Below are 12784 nucleotides of genomic sequence, written 5' to 3' on the forward strand. Positions count from 1 at the left end.
CACTGGTAGCATCCACTATATCTGGGAAACAAATGAAGGGTTAGATTCAAATATTTCTTTGAAATATTAGTATGAACAAACACTTTGCACAATTTTCCTTTATACCTTTCTCTAGCAGCAAATTCAATATCTCTGAACGCAATAGGAGGAACGATAAGGTAGTTCGTAAAGCACAAGATGGCAAAATAGAGCTTGCATGACAACTAGCCTAAGTAAGCTCGGTGTTGGCGAGTAGACAATTAAGCTTTGCAGTAGAGAGACAAACAAATAAAGAGAGCAGGACGACGAAGTGCAACATGCACGACAACCGGCTTGGGATGGCGAGGAGATTGCATTTGGAGAAAGGCCTTCCCATTGCATCTTCTTAAACAACCTAGAGCTTCCTTGCCACATGATAGCCATGCTGGTGTAGCAGGGCTACAATGTCGCAGGCACTGGACAAACAATTAGTTGCAGTTGGTGGACTGAGTCCACACTGGACGGACTTTTGCCTGGACAGTGACATGTGGCAGGTATACGGGTGGTGGTCTAGCCGACGTGGGGTCAAACCACCATGACTACAGTTTTGAGATAGTCTTAGATATTTGTGAGCCGTTGGTGGCTCTTTATGGTTGTATATATCCGTAGCTGCGCTTTAGGGAGCATGTACTTTGTGTGGTCGGTCGTCTAGAGTCTACCATCTTGAGTTATACACAGCATGTCTGCACCATCCCTGCACAGTTGAGCCTCGACACCCCCACTGTACCCATGAGATCTGGGCTTGAGTTGAGTGTGCTGCAATGCCAGAGTCTATTGGTTTCTTTGAGATAGTCGATGTTCATGCTGTTCATGTTTAGGTTGGTTCACTGCTGAGTCGTGTAGTTGTTGCTGTGTTGTTCATTGTTTTCTGTGTTTGCATTCTGTTGAGTGAGATCTCAGGCACATTGCACTGAGGATCACCCATTATGGAGGGCACGACACACTATCTCCGCTACAAGTGCTCTCATTTTTGGCACGCCGGTGGGACCTCAACTGAAGTCTCACTCCGTCAAAAGTTGAGTCGAGGAGCTACCTCGTTTCAGCTCCCTGTATCACTCGGTTTGTTTGCACAGGTTTGGGCGTGCCTCAACTTGGTCTCGTCTTGTTTTCCCTCGACTTGCTTAGTTTTCAACCTGCTCGTCTATACCTGCTTGTCTAGTCTCTCGTCCTAGTCTAGTAGTCTCTCAACAGGGTCTAGTCCTCTCTCGTCCAGGTCTAGCAAGCAGGTCTAGTCACTCGCCGTGGTCTAGTGGAGACTGGACCATTGTGCAGTAAGTTAAAGGTCCTCGTGTCCAAGCTACCTGGTCTAGTGGAGACTGTACCAAGGTGCAATAAGTTAAAGGTTTTCGTGTCCAAAGCTTGGGTGGGCTTTTGGTTATTGTATGACACATATACAAGGCAATCAAAAGAGCGACAAAGCCTGCTACTCAGTCCTTTGAAGTACAACCACAGGTGACATGAAGCGTCAACCCTTTGTGCCAAGCTGAAGTCCACCAACCCCATTATCCCTACCTCTCCCCTGTCAGCCCCATCAATAAACTTCTCATCCTCTGTCTTACAACAAGCTCCAGTGCAACAGGCTCTTGCACAGACAGCCATGGAGGAGCTCACAAGCGTTCTAGCTATAAGGTGAATATTAAGTTTTGGATTTTCTAGGGTCTCTCCATAGAGGATGCCGACGACCATGCCCGGAGGTTCGTCTCTCTACAGAGGTCGTGGCCTCAACCGAGAAGATGCCTACTTAGTACTCTTCCCATTTACCGTGGATGGCTTAGCAGACAAGTGGTATAATCAGTTTGCTGAAAACCACTTTACTACTTGGGCCACATTAGGACAACAATTCTGTGAAGCCTTCCAACCAGGGGACTTCAGGGAAAAGGTTTTGGATGAGTTGGCCAACCTGATGCTTCAACCCAAAGAGACTTTTGCAGAACTAATGACCCGAACAAAGTCTTTGGCCGCCAAGATTCCTCAACAACTAGGTGAGTTTATGGTCAAGAAATGGGTAGAAAAGGCTCTTCCAAAGACTTCTCAGAAAAAACTCAAAGAGAATCTCCGACCTGACGCCAACCTTGAGGAGTTTGTTGCTGTTGCTACTAGGATAGAGGGGGCAAGAAAGCTGTTTACCGACTCTTCTCAGGTTGAGACTGCCTCCGTACTCTTGGAATTTCCATCTGACCCCTTGACTTCTTTACGTGGGAACTTGAAGCCCTAAAGCTACAACATGCTCTTCAGGAGGAGAAATCAATCTCTCTTACAGGAGAAGCTCCCACATCACGAGGCTTTGGATCAAATCAAGAGAGAGCTAGAAGAGCTTAGGTCTCAGCAGGAGCCTAAGGCTATGGTATGGTGTAGTTCATGCGGCTCTCCAGAACACCCTCCACATGACTGCCCCCCTCGCGCTTATTGCCACTAATGCGAAAAGTCTGGACATGAAGACAAGGATTGCTACTATATCAAGGGATTGCGGAAAATACAACAAAGTCTCTCAAAATTTTTATCATCCTCATGCTTCCTCAGCCCCTCAGAGCTTCTACACTTCAGCCTTCACCTCCATGCAACAGGAATAGAGACCACCTCGTCCCCCATTTCGTCCATCAAATCGGCCTATCTTATGCTACAAATGTGGAGAATATGGGCATTACCAAAGCAAACGTCCTTTACTTGAAGGGTCTCCTCTTTGCCGTCATTGCTCGGAGTCTAAGGACCACTACAGTAAGGATTGTCCGAAGCAAAGGGTATCCTCATCTTCCGGCTCAACTCAGAACCAACAAGAATTCACATTCCCGAAGATCAATATGATCGCAATGAACAAAATCCCTCAGCCATCACCTGCTACTCATGCGGTTGGGCCACAACAAGTGGGGAAGCTTGCTGGCGTCCTCACTCGGACGCAAAGAGCAGCTCTTGGTCTCAACTTGCCAATAGGTCCATTTCGTCCATCTTCACTTCCACAACCTGGCCTACCTGATTCAATTGGCGAGCCCTTCATTGGTGCTAAGAGCAGGCCAACCTCCATGCTATCTGACATTGATGGAGCCTTCTTGGAAGAAGTGGCTGACTTGCGACAGGTCAAAGTTCCAGACAAAGCCCAGATAGAAGAAGCCAAGCCCACAGCAGAAGCCATCTTGAATGCTCCGTCTCGATGCAAACCTCAGAAGTGACACTCTCTCAGTCATTCAGTCTTTGTACCCGGGAGAAGGGCCTAGTGGCGGACACCTCCCGGTATAGCCCTCAAAGTCTTACATGATTTCCTATCCAACAGCTCTCCTCACAGATTACAAAAGTCCTCGTCTCACTGTATCTATTCTTGGGCACCAATTCTCAAGGGTCATAGTCGATGGTGGATCTGGGATCAAATTTGATGCCAAGTTCACTATGTTGGCTTTAGGTCTGCAGCCTATCTGCCCTGCTGCATTGACTGTTACATTGGCCGACTAGAGGATAGTCTATCCAGTGGGCATAGTAGACAAGGTGCCTCTGAAGGTACAAGACTTCACCTTTAGCTTGAATTTTGTGGTGGTGAGTCTTCCCCAGGTGGAGAGAGGATTTCCTTTGCTTATTGGTAGACCATGGCAGCGGCACACTAAGGCACTTCATGATTGGGGACATGACGCCATGTGGATACATACTCCTGGCTCCCCCATGCAATCAGTTCGACTCAAAGGAGGCATGGATCCAGTAGTTCATCAAAGCTCTTTGTCAGTACAGTCCAACACCGACCTAGAGCAGCCTATCCCACCTAACGGGTCTGACAAAGACTTACAGCTGGTTGGAAGCTACCACATCGATGCCATGCTATGTCGTCTCTATTCAAGCCTTGCCTGTGGATACACCCTCTTTCTCGGATCCTCAGGTTGAAACCAGTGACCCAAGTCATCCAGAAGAAAGTGTGCCAGTCCTTGATGATCATGCTTCAATTGCCCTTCTGATGGAAGTCGTTTGCCTTGGTGAACCTATAACACATTATAGAAGGGGAAAGAAATCTCCTTTGCAGGAGTTTGCCAACGTCCCACCTCTTTCCTTAAACTCCCCTAGGTTTGACGCCCCACCCACTCAAAAGCACTCTGTTGTATTTGAAGACTTACCCTTTGAGGAGCTTCCACCAGGATGGTTACAAGAAGAGTATGCGGAGTTTCCAATCGATCAGACACCAACCCATGATGTCTCGAAGCTCCAAGAGGTAGCTCACTCTTCATCGTCTGAGGCACCCTCCCCAACAACACCTCTTGACCCGGTCAAAGAAGTCAACCTGGGTGACCTTGACAACCCTCTTCACATCCTCTTAGCCGCTTGGCTATGGGAGCATTGCGCTACTCGCTCAGGTAGTCTCTTTCGTGCACTCTTTTAAAGATGTTTTTGCTTGGTCCTACAAAGATTTGGAAGGGATCTCCCCAGAATTGGGTGTCCATACTATCCCTCTGATTGAAGGGGCTAAGCCGGTAAGAGGCCGAGCTTACAAGCTCAACCCAAAGTATGCAGAAGCTGTCAAGTCCGAGCTAGAAAAAATGCAAGAAGCAGGGATCATTGTACCTGTGGAGCACTCTGAGTGGTTATCACCCATGGTGAGCGCCTAAGAAGCAATCCAATAAAATCCGTGTGTGCATCGAATACTGCGCTCTGAACAAGGTAACTATCCCAGACGGTTTTTCCACATCCTTCACTGTGCGTGTGCTCAAAGATGTAGCAGGATATGTATTGTACAGTTTCACGGATAGGTTCAGTGGATACAATCAGTTGGGCATCTATCCAGGCGATCAGATGAAAACGGCTTTTGTGACTCCCTAGGGTATTTTCATCTACACTAGAATGTCTTTTGATTGAAAAATGCTCCGCTTTCCTTCAATTGCACAGTATATCTCATCTTTTGTCCTTTGCTTATGGATCATCTTTGCATCTTCATGGAAGATTTTTCAACCTTCACGGGTGCTCAATGCTCAACCCCAGTGGAGAATCTAGAGAAGCACATCGCTTAGCTCTCTATCGTCTTCCTTAGGTGCCGAGAGGCACATCTGAAGCTCAATCCGAACAAATGTCATTTTTTCGTCGCTGAAGGTACACTTGTCTGCTAAAGGTTTAGCGCTTGACCCTGAGAAGATGGTAGCCATCTTTAAGTTACCTCCTCCCATCAACCCAAAAGGTGTTCAGAGCTTTGTAGGCCACACAGGCTATCATCGCAAGTTTATATGCATGTATGCACAGGTCGCTCAATCATTGACCCGACTCACCAGTGCTACTGTACTCTTCCAATGGCTAAAACCAGAGGCTGAAGCATTTGCATACTTCAAAAGACACCTCACTGAAGCACCTACTTTAGTTGCCCCTGATTGGTCTCTCCCTTTTCATGTACACACGGATGCCAGTCAATTGGTTGTGGGTGCTGTGCGGACTCAGCCTAGTAAGGAGTACAACCTGGATCGTCCTATTCACTATGCAAGTCGCTTGCTCACCCAAGCAGAGCGCAAGTATAGCACCACAGAAAGGGAAGGTTTGGCTATTCTGTATGCTCTACAAAAGTTTCGTCACTATTTATTAGAGGTCCACTTCACAATTATTATTGATCACCATGCCCTGTGCTTTCTGCTTAATAAGCCGCAAGTTGCAGGTCGAGTAGGGCGGTGGCTACTCTTATTTAAAGAGTTTGATTTTGAAGTGGTACTCTGACCTGGCAAACATCATGTCCTTGCCGACCACCTCTCTTGCATTCACAGAGGTAAAGGATCAACAGGAGTTGCGGATGACTTGCCAGATAGCAGTTTCTTTAAGGTGGATACCACTCTTGAATGGTACGACGATGTCTTGCATTTGCTATCTACTGGCCTATACCCAGAGAATGCCTCTTCACTGAAGAGGAGAAGACCGTTGTTAAAGTCTAGGCCATTTGCTCTAATTGGAGGCCAGCTCTACAAGTGAGGACCAGATGGTGTTTTGAGGCGGTGTCTCTCCTCATGAAGCTGAGCATATTCTGGAGGATGTCCACAGTGTTCCCATTGGTGGTCATTACCGTAGTCATATCACTGCCCATAAGATTCTACAGAGTGGTCTATGGTGGCTCTATGTTTTTTGGGATGCAATTGCTTATGTGAAAGTTTGTGATGTGTGTTAGCGCTGTGGACCTAAAACAAGCAAGCAATCGTCCTCTGCAGGTCTCTATGGCATGGTTGGCCTTTGAAAGATGGGTATGGATTTTGTAGGTCCAATTGCTCCCCCGACCCAACCAGGTAACCGGAAGTATCTGCTGGTGGCTACAGATTATGCAACCAAGTGGGCAGAGGTACTGGCGACAACTGATTGCACTGGCAATACTGTAGCCAAGTTTTTGTATGAAAATATTTTGTGCAGGTTTGGATGTCCCCTGGAGATCACTGGCAGTAACTTTGTTAATGAGATGATTTCAACCTTGGTGACCAACTACAAGATTTTTCATCGTAGGTCTTGTGCCTATTACCCTAGAGCAAATGGGCAAGCCGAGAGTACCAACAAGGTTGTGATAGCCCTTCTACGGAAAGCATGTCATCTCCATCCAGCGTCTTGGGCTCAAGCTATCCACGGCAGCCTTTGGGGTTACCGAACTTCTTTCAAAGCCACAACCAATCACACCCCATTTGAGTTAGCCTTTTGGTTGGATGCTCCTCGTTCGAATTCAACTCAGGATCTCTTCGAGTAGGCAGTTTGCGTGCCAATGGGGGTTTGAAGTCTGCCTCTGTCTCTCGTCTCTTCCTATTGGAAGAGAGCCTCCGTTTGGCTTCTTGGGCTCTTGAAGCAAAGCAGCTTTGTCGCAAGGCGTGGCATGATTGCCATCTCCGAAAGCCAAAAATTATGTGACTCATTGGTGCTACTTTATCAAGCTCGATATAAAAAAAAAGCAAAGAAGTTGGTCCCAGCTTGGCAAGGACCATTCATAGTTATAGGAAATTCTACTACAGGGGGCAATAACTTTGGAAGGTGTTCCCCTGCCGTTGGTAAATGGCTCCATTTTTAAATGCTACTACCCTTCACCATAATCCATGGGTTGTAGTCCCTCCCACGAGTACTTTTACCTGCAGGGCCATGAGTGTGTCTTCTTCATTCAGGCTGGCATTGCGCTCTCTACCATCTTGCCAAGTCACTTCTATCATTTGTTGTGTCGCAGGCACTGGACAGACAGTTAGTTGCAGTTGGGCTGAGTCCACAGTGGACGGACTTTTGCCTGGACAGTGACACATGGCAGGCATATTGGTGGTGGTCTAGCGGACGCGGGGCCAGACCACCACGACCACAATTTTGAGATAGTCTTAGATATTTGTGAGCCGTTGGTGGCTCTTTATGGTTGTATATATACCCGTAGCTGCTTTGGGCTTTAGGGAGCATGTACTTTGTGTGGTCAGTCGTCTAGAGTCTACCATCTTGAGCTATACATAGCATGTTTGCACCATCCTTGCATAGTTGAGCCTCGACACCCCCACTGTACCCATGAGATGTGGGCTGGAGTTGAGTGTGCTGCCTTGCCAGAGTGTGTACTGGTTTCTTTGAGATAGTCGATGTTCATGCTGTTCATGTTCAGGTTCACTGCTGAATCGTGCTGTTGTTGCTCTATTGTTCATTGTTTTCTGTGTTTGCATTCTATGGAGTGAGATCTCACGCACATTGCACTGAGGAGCATCCACTATAGAAGGCACAACACACTATCTCCGGTACAATTGGGTTTTGGCATATCTGTGATCAACTAGCTCCAAGAGACGATGTCTAGGAGAGGATGGGTTTTCGAAACAAAATGTTTCATTTTACTAATTAATCAGCCATCAAGATTTTGTGTGCCTGCACCACATTTTACATACATATCGACCAAAGCACTATCAAGCACAACAACAATCTATAAGGGCCACTTCCTAGCAATCTCATTTTGAAGTCTCTTACTCATGTCGATGAACTGCATAAGGCCACAAGACTTCAAGGTTTGAGCTTTATTGATTGCGTCTATAGAACGCTCTTTCTTCCCTTCACATCTGGTTAAATCAGGCCATAGCTTTGTTGCCACAGTCATGTTGGGCTTGCAATCAACGCGCTTCAAGAGACTCCTGGAGAGGATGGCAACGACTTGCGTAAGGCCACAGGCCTTATAGGTACACAAAGATCTACACACACACACACACATACTCCAACCACCCCTTACCACAAGAGTTTCTACGATTATCTTGGTGGTTTGTTTAAGCTATGTCACCACTTGTAAAGCTAAATGAGCGTTGTTCAACTACCCAAGACACTGCTTCAATTGGCAAACTTTGGCGTAGAGGGTACCTCATGTGTTTCATGTCTGTGTTTCCACATATGTCTACCAAGATTAACCGGGAAATCAAACTTAGAAATGCATGACTTGCAACTAGTTGCTTGCTTTTAGCATTGGTTACCTAATAAACGTAGGAAACGTCAAGAAATTAAGCTTCTACTTTGAAAATCAAGCATGCAAGATGTATTTCAAGCTGCATCGTTAAGTCTATAAAAACGTGCGATGGATGCTCAAATCAAGGTGCATGCATAGTGACCCCTACACAATCATTGAAACATGCACTAAATACGAAAACAGCAGCCAGCATAGGCAGAGATCAATGATCAATCTGATTGTATTTGTAGAACATGTGTGTGTGTGTGCGTGTGCGTGCGCACGAACGCATATGGCAGGGGAAAAAGGTAGAAGGTTGTAAATGCACATATTGACACATGAATAGCACATTGTATAACATTCTTTGCTTCAGCACTTGCTTGAGACCCTCCCCTTCTGCATGTACTAATATAGTATACCTTATATGAGAAGCTACTAGATATCTTGTTCAGTGAGCTACAATGACACAATCTACTTTAGCCAAAGAGAGGGGAGAGTTGTGAGAGCAACAGCAAAGGACTATTGCTTAATTCCATGTCAAAGCATCGGAATTGTCCTTGGGAAGATCCCATGCCAGAAACAGGAGAGCAACATCTCTCTTAGAAAGTTCGTGATCTAGGACTCTCTGTGCATGCCGGAGTGGCAGAAGGCTGCGTTTGGTAAGGCACTCACATTTGGCCAGCAATCAAAGCTATCAATACATGAACAAAGACAAACTCTTCCCAGTTACAAGCTGAAAAATGAGCTGGTAAGAGTAGTCAATGAGAACCAGGTTTTAGTTGTGATTAGAGAAACTAGTTCAAGGAAAACAACATAGGCTACACAATATGTAGTAGAAGCAAGGGTACACGACAAAAAGAAAGATTGACTGCACACAACCTTGAAGAGTTTCCTCAATGTCTATAGTCAAGAAGGTTGCTAAAAAATTTGGTTGTGGCCTTGGTGAAGAGGTTGGCTATGCGATTAGGTTTGAGGATTGCGCGTGGCTTGAGACAATAATAAAGTAACAAAAGGAATGCTTTTGTGAGAAGTGCTTGTGGATAGCTAGCTCACATTGTATTGATACACACTTATTTCCTTTTCAGGCTGGTGAAGTACTCAATAAGTGACCCAGAAGGTGATATCCTACTCTTATTAACAGGGCTGGAAAAAAATGATACAATGTGCCATATCTTCCATGAGAGTGCAGGGGTTGGGTTGTTACAGGCTTGGACACTCCTAGCGAGAAATCAATAGCAACACACAAACATAATCTGCAAAATCGCTGAACGTAGAGAGAGAGAGAGAGAGAGAGAGAGAGAGAGAGAGAGAGAGAGAGAGAGAGAGAGAGAGAGAGAAGAAGAAGAAGTATTTTAACGTCGTAGGAAACTACCCCAAGAGACCTTAAAGATCTATCCGACGAGGAGAGTTGAACTCAAGACCTCATATTCAAGAGGGAAATGGCATAACCAATCTACCACACTTGGGTGATAGAAAGGTTATACCATTCTCCTCTTTTTATTAGCACACACCCACCCCCCCACCTGAGAGAGAGAGAGAGAGAGAGAGAGAGAGAGAGAGACGGCACGACGGAGTTTCGTGCCCAGACACACTGGCCCCAAAGACTTGCCCCCCTTTCGGTATTTCTTTATTATTATTATGAGTCGCAACAATACAACTCTCGAGGGTTCTTTGCTCTTAGACTCTGCGTCCAGATGCTCTGTAGAGTGAGGCCCTTGGGTTCTTTATAAACAGTACAATGGCCTGCCTATAAGCAGAGCCCCAAAAGAAGTTCTCTCAAAAGCACTGCTCCCAAAATCTAGTGTTGGAAACTGCCAAAAGCTTGCCAGCGTGATTTGTGGAAATCCATACAGCCTACCACATGGTATCAGCAACTAAACATGCGGAAAATCTGTTCAACATCTGCCACGTCAGCATCCGTACTATTAGCCATGTCAGCATGGAGTGCGTTTTATGGAAAATCTCCTCAGAGTTCAAGCTTTGGGTTTTTAGGGTTTTAGGCCCCATGGCCGATGCTTATAAGTCCCTTAAGGTTTAGTTCTTTGTCCACGCGGCGAGTTTTCTTCCAGTTGGGCATGCCACATAATCACTTTGTGACATTCTCCCCTCTTGAAAGAATTGTAATCGCCCTTGATTTTTTTTTTTGAGAAAAAGATCCTTCCATTAGTTAATAAAACCTGTCCATTGGGCTACAAATCACCTCTACTAGAGACGGCTACATCAAAAGCATGGGGAGACTCTTCCAGTGAGTAAACAAAATATGTAAATCACAAAATGGGAGGAGGAAAGAGCCACATAGGCCTTTTGGGTGCACTTTGGACCATGTTGAAGAAAGGCCCTGGGCGCCACAGTCTCAAGAAAGCCTCTCTGTGCTCCCGCATGCGGTTAGAGTTGCCTTGAAGTCTCTCGAATTGACCCCTGAAAGTATGAATCAACTCCAACCAAAAGTCACAAACAATCTCCACCGGTGGGACATGGCGAGCCTCGAAGATGCGGAAGCAACATGCCCGCCAAATGAACTAGAGTGTCAGGCCACAGACGAGCTCCCAACACACCTCTCTCTCATTGCACCACTCCTGGGGGGTAAGCTCTGTGGCAGGCTGAAGTGTAGGTTGACCCCCCTGGATCACTACCATTCTGCTGGTGGAGGCTAACTCAAAATGGAGAGCAGGGCTCATGAGGGTGGACCTATCGCCCTGTGGAAAGAGCTAGCATCGATCGAAGAACTTGAAGCTAAACTTGCTATGCCGTGGGACAGTCCCACAGAGAGTGACGTTGACTCTCCAAGGGATGGTCACAAGCTGCACAGGCTGCTGGAAAGCCACTGTGTACTAGCCAGCTCCCAAGTGCTGTAGCTCTGTGTGAAACTAGCCACTGGAACACAGTTACTTGCCTCGAGTTTTTGGAGTCCCACAAGCGCTCCCAAAGTCTAACAAGAACTCAGCTATGAGACCCTCCTCTTGCCAATGAAGTGCTGCAGTAGGATGAGCCTCTCCGTACTGCGAGTATCTGTCGCCCCAGTCGAACAGTGTACTAAAAGAACGGGATCCCAGGGTGATTGGCTGAAGAGAAAGGGTCTCTCCAAAACCACTCTCCAGGGTCTCACTGCTCTTGTGCCAGAGGGTAGCTCTTCCAAGCCCAAAGCCACAAGTGGCTTGTCTCAAGATTTGCTAGGTCAGGATCTGTGACACAAGTCCTCCCACAGAAGCCCACTACTCGTATCCTCTGAAAACAACACTCTGGAACCTGTGGACCCTCTACTGAGACTCTGTGTAGGCGACCCTCGCCCCGAATCTCAAAGAACATGGGGGGTGTGGACTTCCAGCAAGCTCGAACTGCGATGATGACCTCTAGTCGCGTGAAGGGTCCCATCCATATGGGAGCTGCCGTGTTAGGTGCAGCGGAAGAGAATAAGGATTTGCTCGGATCTAGTACTCAACACATAGACCCCGCAGTAGAAGTTCCAAACGTCGCAGATCTCACCTTCCTGCACAGCAGATCCCTGCTGCACGGTCAGATCCACCGAAGTTTGCAGTTTCAGCCTGGAAAACACAGATTTCAGCATCTGCGTTTTCAGCGCGTCGTCATTTCAGTCCTAAGCCAAGACTCATGCTAGACTATGGCAGAAGCGTGTCTGCGTGGCGCAAGTAAAGTGCGCGCGTGACATCCCCCCCGTTAAAAGTGAGGCACAATTGCGGAACTTCTCTCAAGTTTCTGTACTGCTGATTCTGTGGATGCACAAACCAATGCAGATTCCTCCGAAACCAGGGACTAATGGTACTGCCGGTGCTGTGGGTACTGTTGGCGATGCAAACACCGTGTAAGGGTCACTGTCCAGCCTTACTACGATTGCCGAATATCAGCCTGGGCTCTATACCAGATAGTGCAGACTCTGCCTGCTGTAGTAAGAGTTGTCCTTGAATATTTATTGTGGTGAAAACATTACCGATGCTGATGGACTGAGGTTTGGTTCCGGAGTCCTTTTCAAAGGTTCAATGACGAGGGAAATGGATGCACGCTACATGCGAATGCGAATGCAGAAGAGGTTAGGGAGCCTGTCTCCAACTCCTTCCATATCCGCATAAAGGCTAGGAGATCTTGGTACTCAAGATTTGGGTTTTCGTGTATTCGATGTCGATCTTCCTTCAAAGACATGGCAATGGAGATGGGATCTGGGAAGTCCATGGTTGGGACTCAAAGTTCTTCAAGAAAAAAAACTGGGAGAGGTTCTTTGGTTCAACTAAAGTTCTTGATGGTTCTTGATTCTTCTGGGGTTCTTCTTTAGGTTCCTCCCTTGAGTTCGCGAAGCCAAAGCATGCATAGAGCTTTGATACCAATGTCAGGTGCAAGGAAGAGAATAAGGATTTGCTCGGATCTAGTACTCCACACACAAACACAAGGGACACT

At 46.7% G+C, this 12784-nt stretch overlaps 1 long non-coding RNA gene across 6 annotated transcripts in view; it reads left to right on the forward strand.

The window, feature by feature from the left end:
• The window catches only part of LOC147441190 (uncharacterized), a 50972-nt gene that overhangs the window by 13839 nt on the left and 24349 nt on the right, over positions 1-12784 (forward strand). The window contains exon 2 of one of the 6 annotated variants that reach the window (XR_015184307.1): positions 9463-9494. The exons of the other annotated variants lie outside the window; for them this stretch is intronic. This is a non-coding gene — a long non-coding RNA (uncharacterized LOC147441190). The remainder of the gene's footprint in view (positions 1-9462; positions 9495-12784) is intronic. 6 annotated transcript variants of the gene reach the window in all.

The sequence above is a fragment of the Adiantum capillus-veneris genome, chromosome 15, assembly GCF_014529385.1.
Source record: "Adiantum capillus-veneris isolate H3 chromosome 15, ASM1452938v2, whole genome shotgun sequence".
Classification (NCBI taxonomy): domain Eukaryota; kingdom Viridiplantae; phylum Streptophyta; class Polypodiopsida; order Polypodiales; family Pteridaceae; genus Adiantum; species Adiantum capillus-veneris.